Here is a 17,228-nt window from a genome sequence, read left to right on the forward strand (position 1 = left end):
TCTCACATCTCTTGGCCCACTTTTTAGTTCAGCCTGGGCCACGGCAAGCAGCAGGAGAAAACTGACAGTCTGTTCTCTCAGCTGCATCCCGTTTCTCTTGTTTTCTATCGGGAGTCCTCTGCCTCTGCTAGGGGACCCCAAGAGTCACCCGGCCGTTCTGATTCTTACACAGACTTGGAAGTAGAGGATAATTCTTATCCAAGAGATTGACTGGTGCCCACTTCCATATCTCAAGGGGGCAATTCTTTATTTTTATTGGCGTATAATTGCTTTACAGTGCTGTCTTCACTTCTGCAGCACAACAAAGTGAATCCGCTCTATGTTTACGTATATCCCTTCCCTCTCGGGCCTCCGTCCCTCTCCTTCATCCCGCGCCTCTAGGTCATCACAAGGCCCCAAGCTGAGCTCCCTGCACCACACAGCAGCTTCCCACCAGCTATATCTATTTTGCCTTTGGTAACAAACAGGCGGGGAAACAATGGAAACAGTGGCTGACTTTATTTGGGGGGCTCCAAAATCACTGCAGATGGTGATTACAGCCATGAAATTAAAAGATGCTTGCTCCTTAGAAGAAAAGTTATGATCAACCTAGACAGCACATTAAAAAGCAGAAACATTACTTTGCCAACAAAGGTGTGTCTAATCAAAGCTATGGTTTTTCCAATAATCATGTATGTACATGAGAGTTGGACTACAAAGAAAGCCAAGCACCAAAGAATTGATGCTTTTGAACTGTGATGTTGGAGAAGATTCTTGAGAGTCCCTTGGACTGCAAGGAGATCCAGCCAGTCCATCCTAAAGGAAATCAGTCCTGAATATTCATTGGAAGGATTGATGTTGAAGCTGAAACTCCAATACTCTGACCACTTGATGTGAAGAACTGACTCATGGGAAAAGAAACTGATGCTGGGAAAGACTGAAGGTGGGAGGAGAAGGGGACGACAGAGGATGAGATGGTTGGATGGCAACACCGACTTGATGGACATGAGTTTGAGTAAACTCCGGGAGTTGGTGATGGACAGGGAGGCCTGGTGTGCTGCAGTCCATGGGGTCACAAAGAGTTGGACACGACTGAGCGACTGAACTGAACTGAAGTATATATGTCAATGTTACTCTCTCAATCCATCCCCCACTCCTCTTCCCCTCTGAGTCTGTATGTCTGTTTTCTACTTCTCTAGTCCTGCCCTTCAAATAGGTTCATCTATACCCTTTTTCTAGACCCCACATATATGCAAGTCTCTTTTAAGAGACTTTTAAGACTCTTTAAAGACTCTTTTAAGTCTCTTTTAAGAGACTCTTTCTGACTTAACTTCACTCTGTATGACAGACTGTAGGTCCGTCCAACATCACTACAAATGACCCAATTTTTTTCCTTTCTATGGCTGAGTAATAGTCCATTATGCATATATACCACATCTTCTTTATTCACTCATCTGTCGATGGACATTTAGGTTGCTATATCCTGGTACTGTAAGTAGTGCTGCTATGAACACTGGGCTCCATGTGTCTTTTTGAATTATGGTTTTCTCAGGATATATGTCCAAGAGTGGGTTGCTGGGTCATATAGTAGTTCTGTGTTTCGTTTTTTAAGGAAACTCCATACTGTTCCCCATAGTGGATGTGTCTATTTACATTCCCACCAACAGTGCAGGAGGGCTCCTGAAGGTGGGTAATTTTGAGGGCCATCCCATGCAGCTTCTTAGAGGGTGCACAGTGGGGCTGAATCCTCCTTGGCCACAGTGGTGAGTCAGCTCAGGAACACTTCCTCCTTCCTGTTTCATTGTTTTCAGCTCCCACTCTTATTCCCTGGAATAAAACTCCCTACCAACAAGTCTGTGCTTTGGGGGAGAGCAACCTCAGCCAAGACAGCTATGACTTACTATGGTGCCCCATTCTGGAAAAGGATTTGTTCACTAATCCATCACTGAATGAATGAATTTCTTTTCCAGTTACACATCTTTGTGAGAACTGCTTTTTAATTCATCAAAACATTATAATCACTTGAAAGGATAGAAGTGCTCATAGGGAATGGAGTTTAATAGCGGCTAACTTCCATATAAAATACTGGCCAAACCCTGATCAATTTTCACCCAAATGTCATGCCCTCAATTTCTGAGCTAAATGAGAAAACAACTATTTTGAGTTGCTGCTTAGGCATTTTACAGTATTAATGACCCAGAGTCTGGACATTTAGATAAGGACCTGAGTTTAGAACTCCTGCACTAAATTCCCACTTGCTTTTCCTGAGGCACCTTTTAAAATGACCACTTAGAGTTAAACCCACATAAAGTTAGTGACCTGCACCCCAACCACCGCAGACATAATAGTTTCTCACTGTCCTGTTCACAGACTTCCCAGGTGGCACTAGTGGTGAAGAACCTGCCTGCCAGTGTAAGAGACATGGGCTCGATCCCGAGGTGCAGAAGATCCCCTGGAGAAGGGCATGGCTACCCTCTCTAGTATTCTTGCCTGGAGATTCCCATGGACAGAGGAGCCTAGCAGACTACAGTCCATGGGGTCACAAAGAGTCAGACAGGACTGAAGCCACTTAGCACGCATGCCTCCTGCTCACAAGTGAACTGGGTCAGAGGCTGCCCTTGCCCCGGCTCACTGCCTCCCTTTCCCTGTTCCTGGTTTCTGGGATCTGTAAGGAATCTTTCAACTTTACTTCCAAAAATTCAAAATCAAATACTGGCCACAGAGAGAGAGGGAATCATAACACAGCATCCACCCAGACTTCAATCAGTGAGACTTTACAATTTATTAGGACCACCTAGATGGGGATCCCTGAATTAGCAATATGAAATTTATTGCCCTAAATACAATGACATCTAAGCACTAAGCATTGGCTTATCAATGATTCCAACATTCAGGAAATGAAAGAATTAAAATGTTATTTTAAAAAATCAAAAGATTTAGTTAAGAAATCAACAACATCTACGAATATAAAATCATGTTTTTCTAAAAGATGTGACTCCAGTCCCAAAATAAATCATCAACTGTGAAACAGCTATAATACTGTTCCAACCAGTGATTTTATGTTATCATAAAATCAGAAGAGAAGTAAGTACTTTTTAGGATAATAAGAAAATGTTAGCAATAAAGCATTACTAGAAAATATAGAATAGCATTGTGTTACCATGGGCTTTGTTTTTAGATCGATGATTTGATAAAAATTCATGTGTCCCTTTCTATTTAAAAAAAAAAAAAAAAAGATAAAAAACCGACCACAGTAAAATACCTCTAGGTCCACGCATAGCACCTTAGAAATAAAAATTTATTATCCAAAGGATGGCTTCAGCCTTAGCCCATCCAAAGAGCTCCTCCTACTGTTTTTTTCAAAATATGAAAGGAGTCTGAAGAGACTAGAGAACCAGAGCATGACAAAGTCGAGTAGCAAGCAAGAGAGTTGAAGCTTCTAAGTCCGAGCTAGGTCTCCAACTCCTCGAGCAGAACGAGCCAGAGGCCGAAATCTGACGTGGATGGGGCTCCCTGGGCTCCTCGGGGCCCTCCCTCCCCACAAGCTGCTTTGTTGAGAAACTGCTCACCTGCAACTTTACCGGGGCCTTCTGGCACACTCCCTCACTCCAAGAATGTGCGTACATGCTCAGTCATGTCCGACTCTGCGACCCTATGGACTGTAGCCCGCCAGGCTCCTCTGTCCGTAGGGGTTTTTCCCGGCAAGAACACTGGAGTGCGTTGCCATTTCCTCTTCCAGGGGATCTTCCCAACTCAGGGATCGAACCCGCGTTTCCTGCATCTCCTGCATCGCAGGCAGATTCTTGACCGATGAGCTGCCGGGGCAGCCCCTAATTCAGCTATAATAATCAAATAGCATTGGATAGAGTTGTGGGAGAGAATTTTTGAACAAAACCCCTCTTCTCATCTCCAAACACTCCTTCAAGGGCAGTCTCTTTACTCTGCACACATTGTCATCTTGAAGAGGAGACAAAGGTTGGATTCAGGCATAAAGCAATTATTTTTAAAATGAGTGGTTCCTAATAACTTTCTAATTTAGAATTAATTTCTAATTCTAATTGCTTAATTCATCTCTGACATTTTTGGTGAATGGGTAGTAGATTTTGTTTTTCAATCTATGAGCCTGACGACACACACCTAAACCATAAAGAGTAAACTGTAAATTTAGAAAATCTTGAGAAGGTGAGGAGCAGGGGAGGAGAAAGACTATGAATGGAGACTTTTTCTCCTCACTTGAGATAATTCTACATTTTTTGAAAATGTAAAGAATTTGAAAAATAAAAATGTTTTTATGTGTAACTTCTGAAATTTTATATTTTAAAGGATCGCCTAAAATTGTTATCTGTGATCTCTAACTGGTCCCTTTAGTTCAGTCATTCCACACACCAGAGCCTTAGGTCAACTGTCCCAGAGCAGGCATTGCAAGGGCTTCACAAATGTCCTCATAATAAGCAAACATTCACAGAGGGCTGACGACGTGCCAGATACTGTCTCAAGAACTTCATCAGAACTATTTCATTTAATCCTCACCCAAGTATGTCAGTCCTGGGATGTCCATCCTCTCAAAGGAGGAAGCAAGGCCCAGAGAGATTAAAGAAATTACCTGAGACTATTTAGCCGACAAGAATGGAGCTGAAATTCAGACCCAAGTAATATGGCTTCAAGCGACATCCCTAATCACTACACTCCGTCACCGCCCTAAAAGTGAAAACACTTACTGAACTTGGGGGACTTATAGCCTAGTTGGGTAGAAATGAAGGAACCCATCACAATACTATGTGATAAATGATAGGATAAAGATACACACAATTTAAAAAGGAAGAAAACTTGATTGAGTGTGGTGGGGAGGGATGGGGAGAGTCAAGGAAAGTTTTGCAGAGGAAGCCCCCAGCCCAGCCAAAGGCTGTCTCACCATGGAGCTAAAAGAGGGGAGAGTGATACACCCCTGCTGACATCTGCCTTTAACCAGACACCTGGTGAGTATTCTACACGGGTCATCTCCCTCTACCCACAATAGCCCCGTGAAATATGTGGTGTCGCCCCCACTTCACGGATCAAGAGACTGATAGCAAAAAGGAAAACAACTCACCTAGAATTGGACAGTTAGCAGGTGCCAGAGCCAAGCTAGCAACTCAGGAGATGCTCATCCTACTCCCCACTCCCCCTCAACACACACACACACACACACCCCAGCAGGAGGAGAAAAGGGAGGAACAGTAAGTACAGACAATGTGCAGACATGCATTAAAACACCCTTACACAGGGGAAACAGGTGAAGGGGATCAACTGCACAGTGATGGATGGTACCAGACTTGTAACTACAAAGTGATCACTTAGTAATATATGCAGATGTCAACTTATAATGTTGCACACCTCAAACATAAATCACATTTAAAATCCTGGCACAATAAATCACCACGTTCAAAGCCATGCAGCTATGGACAGGACTCTCTTATAAGTGGACTTGTGTCTCTGAAAAAGTTTGTGTGAATGTTCACATGTGGCTGCCCGTCAAGAAGGCAGAAGGTGACCATTCAGACTACTGGACCTCCAGGGGCCCTTAAATCGAGAGTGAATATGATTTCTAGAGCAGCTCTGGGTTTCCACAACAACACAGGTTCTCTGAGAAGGTAAGCATAGCCGTAGAAGGAAATGCTGCTTTGTCTCCATGGCTACGTCGTCATTTCTTCAAAGACAAAGATTGAGTCGTCCTCTTTGTCATCCTGGGCAAGGGCCTCACTCTTGTCAAGGTCACGCCTAACGTGACTCTGATGCTCATCTCTGCTCTCATCTCTCATCTCTCAGTAGTAGATACAGTGACCCCCGAGGCCCGTGCGCCCCAGAGCCCATGCCCCACAAGAGGAGCCACGGCAATGAGAAGCCCGAGCGCTGCAACTAGAGAGCAGCCCCCGCTCAACTAGAGAAAGCCCAAACACAGCAAGGAAGGCCCAGCCCAGCCAAAAATAAGCGGGTAAGTAAACAAGATACCTAGGACCTCATCCATCATTTTCACCGGCATCCCAGCATCCAGAATGACACCTGGCACATAATATGTGCTCAGTAGATATACATTAGAGAAATGAACGTAAATGTTGAAGAGAGGTTTGGGATGAACTGAAAGGTTTTGGTTAAGTGATGATTTCATGCTGCAACTGAGGTTACAGGGGTTAAAAACATGAATCTCTGTTATAAACAAGTGATTACAGAGTCCTGAGTTGCCCAAATTGCTCTAACAAATTTACATGAAATCTGGGACTACAAGAGTGATGCTGAGAGAGATTGTAACCGTTGACTCTGGATCAGCTCCTTCTCTTTTGCATTCTCAGTTTCTCAGCGTAGAAAACAAGGTTTAAATGGTGAACTAGCCTGTTTCTTTCCAGCCCCCACAGTGCACTTACATGGAACTCAGAATCACCAAGGCAGACAGCCTGCTCATGGTGAAGATTTGGACTAATATATGAATTATTCCATCTATATTGTCAGATATGTGTCACGTTCCCCTAGGATATGATACAGAGTAATGTCATGAGACACACCAGGTATCATATGAAAAATACCCACATGGACATTCTCTGCAATTCCTAGCTCCATTGCAAGTTCCACTTCCATTTTCAGAAATGTCCACTATCTTTAGATATTAAAGCAAATCTCATAAGAAGGATTAAGGGCTATCAACATAAAGAGAAAACAATCATTCTTAATCATGACTGCATTACATGAAAAAATTACTTCCTTTCATCGGATTTTGGTTTAAACTGTTAGACTGAAATTGGCTTCTGAAAAGTTGTCTCAGGTAACTTATTTATAGTCATGATGTGGAAAAACACAATTTGCCTCAAGTATCCTACTATTTCTACATTGCTCTGTCATTTGTGACCTGAATAAATAAGGCCTGGTGATTTAATAGGATGAGAAGGCTACTAAGATAGGTAGAGGCAAAGATAAAACTCTTGCCTATTCTCTCCAAGATGACAAACTTGATTCGATGGAGATGCAAGTCATAGTACTTCCAAAAGCATGTTTGTCCACCTGGAGACTTTCCACACAGAGCCCTACTTCACGGGACGTCAGGGTGAAGTAATGGGGCTGGCTTAACTAAAGGCGATTTGAAAGGAAAAAATAACTTTTTGTGATAGGCGTCTGCATACCTCGGGACAATTCCCAGGTCATTTTTCATCATTTCACATTTCCCTTTGCACACCTTAACCACAACTGAATATTTCCTTTCCAGCTCCTCTATGAATGGTGCAACCGTGAATGGATTTCTTCCCTGCCGGTAAGTATACCACGTTGCTTGAGAAGGCTTTAAAAGAATCTTAGAGAAAATGTGCCAGAATCCTGTGAACTATCACATCTCTAGAGAAGAAAGGCTACTGACAACTGCCAGCCATCAAAATGAACATTTCTGTATTTTGTAAGCTCCAAATCGTTTGACCAACCCCCGATATAGACATCTACATCCTTCATTTGCTTTGGTTCATCTCACAAATGACTTGAGGATGAGCTGCACTGATGAGCTGAAATTGAGTGTGTGCGCGTGCGCGCGCTTGCATGTGAGAAGGAGAACATCTGTTTTCCCAGGGTGTGTCAAAGATGTATGATTCTTAACAACTTCTCCTAGGATCTACTCATAATCAAATGTTTAAATGTCTCATCCTCCAAACATCTGAGCCATACTAAATTAATGACAGAAGATGGTAATTGTTCGCTAGGGGAATGAAACAGAATGCCACATTAAGAAATCACTGGAAACCCTGTTATCCATTAACACTATCCTAACTCCAAAAGTTAGCAAGATAATATCATAGGAATTCAAGCTATATTTTCATTCAAACTAAAGATGTTTTAGCTCCTTGTCTAAACTGTAAAGTGTGAAAGTGTTACTCAGTCGTGTCCGACTCTTTGCGACCCCATGGACTGTAGCCCGTCAGGCTCCTCTCTCCATGTAATTCTCCAGGCAAGGATACTGGAGTGGATTGCCATTTCCTTCTCCAGGGGATCTTCCCGGCCCAGGGATCAAACTCGAGTCGCTGCAGCCCGCAGATTCTTTACTGTCAGAGCCACCAGGGGAAGCCCCTAAACTGTAAAGTCCTCTACAGTAGGGTCTGAGTCACGTCTCTGGGTTCTAACCGAATGTCCTACGAACAGAAGGGGCTGAACGCATGTTTCTTTAATGCATTCTTTAAACGTGCTATTGGCTGCGGTGGGCCTTCACGGCTGCAGGCAGGCTTTCTCTGGTTGTAGCGCAGGGGCGTCTCCTTGCGTGGCTTCTTTCACCATGGAGCACATCAGGCTGCAGCAGGTGCCGTGAGCTCAGCAGTTCTGGTCCACGGGCTTAGTTGCCCTGAGGCATGGTGGGATCTTCCCAGACCAGGGATGGAACCCTGTCCCCTGCTTTGGCAGGTGGATTCTTAACCCCTGGGCCACTCGGGAAGCCTGAATATGTTTCCTGATGATGATAATAGCAATGATGAACTAACTCCCCTTAATTCCTGCCATGAATAATATTCCACATATTTACTCATTAGATCCATACTTCTCAAAACATGTTCCACCTGCCTTGTAATATTGATAGTTCTAAAAATGAAGGAACAAAAAGGGCTCCTTAGATCAAATAAGATTGTGAAACCTGGGACGTCCCTGGCAAGCCAGTGGTTAAGACTTTGTCTTCCAACGCATGGGGTGCAAGTTTGATGCCTCCTCGGAGAACTAATCCCACATGCCTCGGGGCCAAAAAACCAAAATATAAAATGGAAGAAATATGGTAACAAATTCAATAAAGACTTTTAAAAATGTTCCTCATCAAAAAAAACAAAATTATGAAACCTGAGCTTGCACAGTTAAAGATGTTTTCCTGCCACAGAATTTCTTAAGAGACTTTATAACACATTTGTGCATTGGAAACTCTAAGAGAGGGTCAAAGTTTGCAATATTTTCCAAAATTGTTTAATAAAGAAACCTTATGAAACTTTGAAGGGCACCAGTGCCTTTCAGAACAAAGTTTGGGAAATGCTGCCTTAGACTAATGTTCGATGAGTACTCACTATATGCAAGAATAGTGTCCATGGAAATCCATTCTTTCTCTCATCCTCAGTTGTCGTTTTATCTGTAATGAGATGATAATAACATCCACCACACAGGGTTGTCATAAAAATAAAATCAAATCTATAAAAGGTCAAGTGAAGTGGCTCAGTTGTGTCCGACTCTTTGCAACGCCATGGACTGTAGCCTACCAGGCTCTTCCAATCCATGGTATTTTCCAGGCAAGAATACTGGAGTAGGTTGCCATTTCCTTCTCCAGGGGATCTTCCCAGCCCAGGGATCTAACCTGAGTTTCCCACATTGCAGGCAGACGCTTTACTGTCTGATCCACCAGGAAAGCCACCTCACAAAAGGTCAAGCCTAGCCCAAAGCAGACACATAGTGAATGCTCCTTCTCTGTCGCAGAGGCAGCACGGCGGGGAAATGAAACTGTCTTGAATTTCACTAGAGCTCCGTACGTCTTTTAGGTGTGTACACAGGAGGACAGAACTGTGACATGTGACACATTCTCTGGTTCAGGAGCCAAGTCAGGCCAGCCATGGCCATCTCCCAGCCCAGCTGGGATTGCCACATCCTTCACCTGATAAACCTCCACCTGCCACTGCCTTTGTTAATTAGACCCATTATTACTCACACAATCACACACACTTGCAGAGACCCGGGCATTCAAGCCTAAATAGAAAGCTCAGTACCTTCAATTGCCAACATGGGCTAAAGTGTATTGCTATCAAGGGTCTCGGCAAAAGAAATGTGTCATTTAGGGCTAAACAGTACACTCGTCCTGCCTGTAGTTTCTAATCTGTGTTAGCAACGCCGCAAGCGGCAAAGTGGACTGAAATAAATATTTAAATAAAATCAAAGTAGCACAAAGCATTGCAAAAAACGAGCCTTTTATGAGTCGAAAGTCATCCGTGATACTCCAGCGCCCTCTACTGGCTATATTTTCCACCAGCTCAGATTGCCCAGGGCGGCTTTTTCGTGTTTGGTTTTGTTTGGTTTGGTTTTTTCCTGAGAACATGCCATGTTTCATTTTGACTAAATTTTTTTACACATAAATTAGTAAAAAGTGTTAGTAAAATGGTACTTATTGTAGAATCAAAATACATGGAATTATTTAAAATTATCATCTCTGAACATGACAATCCTCCCTAAAGAGGTATCTTAATCAAACACTATGGATTTCCTGTTGAGCTGTAATCATGGAGTATATATTATTGCTGTTTAAACTGTAACGTATTCCATAAAGGATTTGTGCAGGCATCCTCTTGGCACATCTATAGATTCTAATTTTTATTAATTATAGATGCAATTTTTGCCTCATTTTACATGGCCTATTGCTTTGGCTGCCAAATTTGGTAAATAAAATATACCCCATGTACCTGCATGACATATACTCATACTGATTACTTATACTAAAAAATACTAAATTACTGAGTAGAAAAGAATCCATTGTTTATCAGAAATTCAGATTTAATTGGGTTGCCTGTATTTATCCGAAGACCTTACCTATTTTCACATGTGCTCTGAATTTCATAATTGAAATTCTTTTCTCTTGTGATACGCAGTGCTTATCCTACCATAATAATGGATAAAAGCAAAACATCTCTCTTTGTCTTCTGCTTCTTCCCTTGCATTTTCTGAGACACTGAAAAGGTTTTAACATATCAAAGCCTAAAGCAAAAGATTGCATTAGCAGGGTCTGCTAGGCATGACTGAAAACATTTGGTTTTGTTTTTTTAAGTTATTAGTGAATGGATTGAATGAGAAAAATTCTGAATTCCTGGATTTCTTTTATGCAGCAACAAAAAATACTATATGAAATATATAGAATATTTTGTTCTGCTTTGTTTTCAGAATAATGAATTTGAAAATAAGGGCACCTAGATGCAACATGGAGAAGGCAATGGCACCCCACTCCAGTGTTCTTGCCTGGAGAATCCCAGGGACGGGGGAGCCTGGTGGGCTGCCGTCTATGGGGTCGCACAGAGTCAGACACGACTGAAGCGACTTAGCAGCAGCAGCAGCAGATGCAACATGATTCTAAAGCAGGAAATCTCAAGCCTACACAGTAGAATCACCTGTGAAAGTTTTAAAACGCAAGCATACCCAGGTCCCACCTGCAAATCAATGAAATCAGAACCCTTGAGTTTGGGATCCCCAGGAACCTCATGGCTAAAAGCAGCTCTGGCAATTTTAATATGCAGCCAGGGTGGCCAACCACTGTCTTGAACCCATCAAGTCCCTTCAGAGAGGGCTTCTTGCCTTTGACTTGCATGTGAATCAGCGCAGATTGGTTTAGTAGAATCTGGGCATTTCTAATTAGCTTCCAGTTAATAAAGTTGCTGCTGGGCCACTTTGAGGAGCAAAATTTTAAGAGAGGCCACAGAAGAGAAGGGAATTTGTTTCAATATGGAACGACAGCATGTCTGTGTGAGTTGAAAATGCAGTTTGTTTACAACCACAACACCATAATGATAGCTGCTGTAGAAACAAAAGGAGGAGGGCGGCTCAGAGAAAAACTGACCTGAATAGTTCTGCAGTAGGTTATTGTATCATCTTGAGTGATCTTCCTGTTTTCTGTCACAGTCTCCCTCACTGCCCAAAAGGACTTGATATTTGCTCCCTACTTTTGCAGAAATGGTATGAGAATTTGCTATGCAGTAATTGAAACCACACAACTTTAGGTCATATTAGAATTTAGTTCACAGTGTAGTTCCATCAGACCTTTCGTAACCATTTTCGTCCATTGGAGCAATATGCAGACTGCAACCAAGTGAAGCTCATCAAACGAACCCTTGAAAGTATAATCGGTAAACCTCCTCATGAGCTTTTGAAAAATTAATCAAGACAGGTTTGGTGAACCTTGATGAGAGAGTCTCTTTAGGACAAATTATTTAGTTCCCAGTGTATTGTCATAAAGGAGAATTGCAGCAGCCAATCCCAAGGTGACCCATTCCTCTTGCTGGGGTAGAGCATAATGACTTCTTGAACACTACAAAGAATTCTGCTGGTTTAAAAATCAATTTGGTCAATATAATTAAATGAGACTGATCCTTCTGGTTCGAAAACCACCAATTGGACTCACGCGTTAACATTTTAGTAAGGAAACAGCCACCATAATCTTCCAATGCCTTATAGCAGTGATCTATGGGGTGTACGGTGAGGCCGCTCAGGATGACTGTCCTCTCACTCTCTGTATATCCCTTGCTCGAACTCTGCCTGCCTCCCCAGCTCATGACTGACCTTCCTACCTACTTGCCCAGGGCCCCACCTAGTGACTGTTCTTATCGAAGGGGATGTGAGGGGCATGCCCCTCTGCTGGTTCCCCTGGGAGCTCGTGAGCCAAGCTGACATCAATTCCCCCAGTGACTGGCGCTCTCCCCGCCCCACCCAGCAGGACCTGCCGGCCGTCTGTCTGCCGCACAGTCAGGTCCAACCCCGGGACCCTGCTTGAGACACGTAGGCTCTCCCATCCACTAAACCACGGATGCAGCTGCTGACTCCAAGCTCTTTCTTAGGCCTTAAAGCTGGGCAGGTGCAGACCTTGTCAGCCTGTGGGGTGCAGACCAACAGGGTTATGTTGTAGAAAGCAGTGCATACAGTGTTGTCTTTAAAATGTCTCCAGAACCAGTCATGGAAATTAGCACTGAAATTTTTCCTCTGCAAGCACTCAAAGCCAGTGCCTTCTTAGGGCTTCTGCGCACGTTCACCAGAGAAGGCAGAGGCATTACAAAGGGCGCCTCAGATTCCACTGCACAGCCCATCTCCCACCAGCACCTGCAAAGTTACAAAACCCACCTCCAGCACGCAGATACGGTCAACGACATTTTCAGTTTTATCGTATTCACTCCATTCATGGTACGTAACCTGGTGACCACTCCCTCTCTTGGAATTGTCTTCTGTTTTTCTTACAGGGTACCTCGTCTACTCTTGGTCTTTTTCCCATGTCTCCATGTCTTCTTTCTCTGAAAAAACCTGAAATGCTGCTATTCGCTAGCTTCTAATCCTCAGCTCTCTGCCCTTCCCATTTCATTTATCTCCCTTCATTCTTACAGCTTCAACTATCAGCCATAAGGTGACAACTCCATCTGTAACTCCAGGCCTAGCCTCTCCTCTAAGCTCTAGATCCTTGCTGTTCAATAGGGCAGTTACTAATCACATGTGACTAAAAAATTTTTGTGAGTTAAAATTAAATAAAATGTAAAATGCCATTCCTTTTTAAAAAAAAACCTCAATGATTTTATTTATTTATTTTGGCTGCATCACTTGGCATGCGGGATCTTAGTTCCCCTGTTCAGTGATCAAACCCACACCCCCTGTATTGGAGGCTTGCAGTCCCAACCTCTGGACCGCCATGCCTCAGTCTCACTAGCCACAGTTCAAGACTGAATAACCACATACATTTCCTGTATGCCACATGGATAGTTCAGGTAAAAACCATTTCATCACCACAGAAAGTTCTACTGGACAGTAACAGCTAGACAACAACAGCTAGTAATACATATGCCAGTCATCCTTCTAAGTCTTTTATATGTAAACAAGTTTAATCCTCACAAATTTCTCAGGTATTTAACAGTAGTCAAAATCACAGAGACAGAAAGTAGAACATTGGTTACTGGGGGGTCAGGGAGTAAAAATTGGGGAATTGTTTAAAGGGTATCGAGTTTCCATTTTGCAAGATGAAATAGTGCTGGAGATGGAGGATGGTATTGGCTGTACAATATGAATGTACTTCTTACCACTGAACTGTACAGTTAAAAATGGCTACGATGGTACATTTTATGTGTACGGGAGCGCAATGAGGATAAACAAACAAGCTTTGTGCTAAGTACTGTTGAGATTACGGTGAAATTAGTATGCACTGTAGCTTTGGAAATGGGAATTTGGGACTCCTCATTATCAAAGATAAGTAATGCCAGCAATAAGACTCCTGAAAGAGAATTCAATTAAAATGGGAATTTAATGGTAGACACTTTCAAAAATAGGTGTGCTTGGGATTATAGCTTGAAAAATGAAACTAATATGATGAAAATAAATTTATCGTATATTTAACAACATTGAGGTTAACATTGCAATGCTTTGCTCACACTTAGAACAAAGGCATTGGTTATACTGACATAAGTTTTTTTTAAATTATGAATAAGTAAATGAGCATTTAATTTTTTAGTTACTAGGTGCACATGTACAAAATTCAAAAGGTTCAAAATTGTACACAGCATATAGTAAGATTTCCTCCCTCTCCAACATCTAGTTCACGTTCCCTGGTGGAGACCTATTCATTGCGTGCGTGCTCAGTCGTGTCTGAATCTTTGCAGCCCCATGGACGGTAGCCCACCAGGCTCCTCTGTCCATGGGATTCTCCAGGCAAGAACACTGGAGTGGGTTGCCATTTCTTTCGCCAGGGGATCTTCCCAACCCAGGGATCAAACCCATGTCTTCTGTGTCTCCTATATCTGCAGGCAGATTCTTTACCACTGAGCCACCTGAGATAGCTCATTGTATTTACTTACAGGAATATTCTAGACACCTGTATGTATATGTGTTCAATCACGAGGTTGGGAAGATCCCCTCGAGAAGGAAATGGCAACCCACTGCAGTATTCTTGCCTGGAGAATTCCATGGACAGAGGATCTTGGTGGGCTATAGTCCATGGGGTCTCAAAGAGGCAGACGCTACTGAGTGACTCACACACACACACACACAGTTTTCCACAGTGGCTGCACCAATTTACATTTCCACCAATAGTGCACAAGGATTCCTTTTTCTCCACATCCATCCTCACCAACACATTATTTCTTGTCTTTTTTACAACAGTCATTCTAACAGGCGGGGGGTGATAATTTCATTGTAGTTTTGATTTGCATTTCCATGATGATAAATGATGTGGCGCGTCTTTTCAAATACCTGTTAGTCATCGATATGTCTTCTTTGGAAAACTGTCTATTCAGACCCTCTGCCTGCTTTTTTAATCAGGTTGCTTGGGGGGAGGTACTATTGAGTTATAGGAGTTCTTGCTATATTTTGGATATTAACCAGTTATCAGATATATGATTTGCAAATATTTTCTACCATTCAGTAAGTTGCCTTTCATTTTGTTAGTGGTTCCCTTTGTTATGAAGAAGTACTTTAGTTTGATGTATATTATACTTTTGACCCTTGTAAACCTCTTAGGTGAAAACAGTATGTCATAGCTTGTACATCTCTTATTACAAATAAGGTCACATAAATCTTATGCTTAAAGAGGTACCTATTTGTATTCTCTGTTCATGGTATTTGCTCATTTTTCTGTTGTTTTTTATATAGATGTAAAGTCATCACTTTACTATAACATCTTTCATGCTACTGGGTTGAAAATATTTTTTATCTTCTCTTTTTGAAGATTAAAAATGCTGTTAAGAGTATCGATAGCACCTTTTATGGTTTTGTAATTTTTGTGTCACTTTGGGCTTTCCCAATCTAAGATTATGTTTAAAATTCTCCCATGTTCTGGTATTTTTATGGCTTTCTTTTCTATTAACATCTTTGATATCTCTGGGACTTATTTTGGTATAGAAATAACTTAAGCATTTAACTTTTTTCCAGATGTCCAGTTTTCTCCAAACCATTTACAGAATATTTCATTCTTTCCCACGGTTTACCTTTTCTGACACTCAGGTTACAAGCTTCTCATCTCCCTGGGAACTGGGTACCAGTGTCCTTGAGAACCAGATACTTTATTCCTCACTATCCCTCCCACAACCTCACTGTCCCTGCCCCCTTCTAAGGCCTTCACACAGCTTCCCCTTGTGTGGGAGTCTCCTTCCCCTCCCCCTGGACTTGCTAGTTCCTCCTCAAACTCAGGCCTCAGTTTAAATGTCAGTTCCTCTAGGCTGGGTAGCAGATTTTATAGCCCCAAACCACCCCACACTTCTTCCTCTTTGGTGCAGCTATTCCCCATGACAACAAAGATCCAATCCAAGTTGGACATTTCAGCATCCCTAGTATACAGTATCCGGAGAAGGCAATGGCACCCCACTCCAGTGTTCTTGCCTGGAAAATCCCATGGACGGAGGAGCCTGGAGGGCTGCAGTCCATGGGGTCGCTAAGAGTCAGACACGACTGAGCGACTTCACTCTCACTTTTCACTTTCATGCACTGGAGAAGGAAATGGCAACCCACTCTGGTGTTCTTGCCTGGAGAATCCCAGGGACGGGGGAGCCTGGGGACCCGTCTTAGGGTCGCACAGAGTCGGACACGACTGAAGTGACTTAGCAGCATATAGTATATAGTAGACAGTCAGTACTTAGTAAATATTTACTGGGCCTGCCCTGGTGGTCCAGGGGTTAAGTCTCCATGCTTCCAATGCAAGAGGCATGAGTTTGATCCCTGGTCGGGGAACTAAGATCCCACATGCCAGGCAGCACGGCCAAAAAGTCAAAATTAAAATAAGAATTTACTGAATTAATGCAATATCTATTTTTTCCCTCAGATTGACTCTCCTCCTCCTGCCGTGATTGGGAAAATGGAGGTGAGGGGCGCTGTGCTTCTCTTAGTGAGTCCTGAGTCCTGCCTCTTGACGCAAACTCCTCAGGGCCTGCTACCAATAACTAGCCACTCCAGTGACCAGCCTGGCCCCTCCAGGCACTCCTGGCTTTGACCCTGCCGATCCAGATTTGGAAGGGACGTACACAAAGCTTTGGCCTTTGCTCTGGAACTCTGGGATTTACTAATGTTCAGAAAAGGAAGCATTATGTTAGAGTTTTCTAGACCCAGTTTGATTTTTTTTTCCCCACTATTTTACCAGCTTCGATGTGAGGCAACATAAATGCAGATCGCACTCAGAAGCTGCAAGTTATCACTCAGGATGTCACTAAGCACTAATTTTTTCCATTGAGTTACTTATTTGGCTGCCTGGGGCCTCAGCTGCAGCATTCAGGACCTCTGTCGTGGCTCGCCGGCTGAGTCGTCGTGGTGCAGGGGTGTAGCTGCCCCAAAACATGTGGAATCTTAGTTCTCTGACCAGGGATCAAACCCACGTCCCCGCACGACAAGGCAGATCCTCACCCACTGGGCCACCCTTTTTTTTTCCTCAACTTAGCCTTAATACCTGTTGAAAAAATATTATCATCCTTATAAAATCCCAGATACTCTACTTGCTCATTTCTATAGAACCAAATTCATTCTGTGTGGGAACTCTACCACTTGCATTGTTAAAATTAGCAGTAGAA

The 17,228-nt window shown here is 42.9% G+C and overlaps 1 long non-coding RNA gene across 1 annotated transcript in view; it reads left to right on the plus strand.

The window, feature by feature from the left end:
* The window catches only part of LOC122678201, a 32,102-nt gene extending 26,273 nt beyond the window's left edge, over positions 1–5,829 (plus strand). Inside the window, exon 4 of the long non-coding RNA XR_006336028.1 lies at positions 5,788–5,829. This is a non-coding gene — a long non-coding RNA (uncharacterized LOC122678201). The remainder of the gene's footprint in view (positions 1–5,787) is intronic.
* The last annotated feature ends 11,399 nt before the right edge of the window (positions 5,830–17,228 follow it).

The sequence above is a fragment of the Cervus elaphus genome, chromosome 3 (assembly GCF_910594005.1).
Source record: "Cervus elaphus chromosome 3, mCerEla1.1, whole genome shotgun sequence".
NCBI lineage: Eukaryota > Metazoa > Chordata > Mammalia > Artiodactyla > Cervidae > Cervus > Cervus elaphus.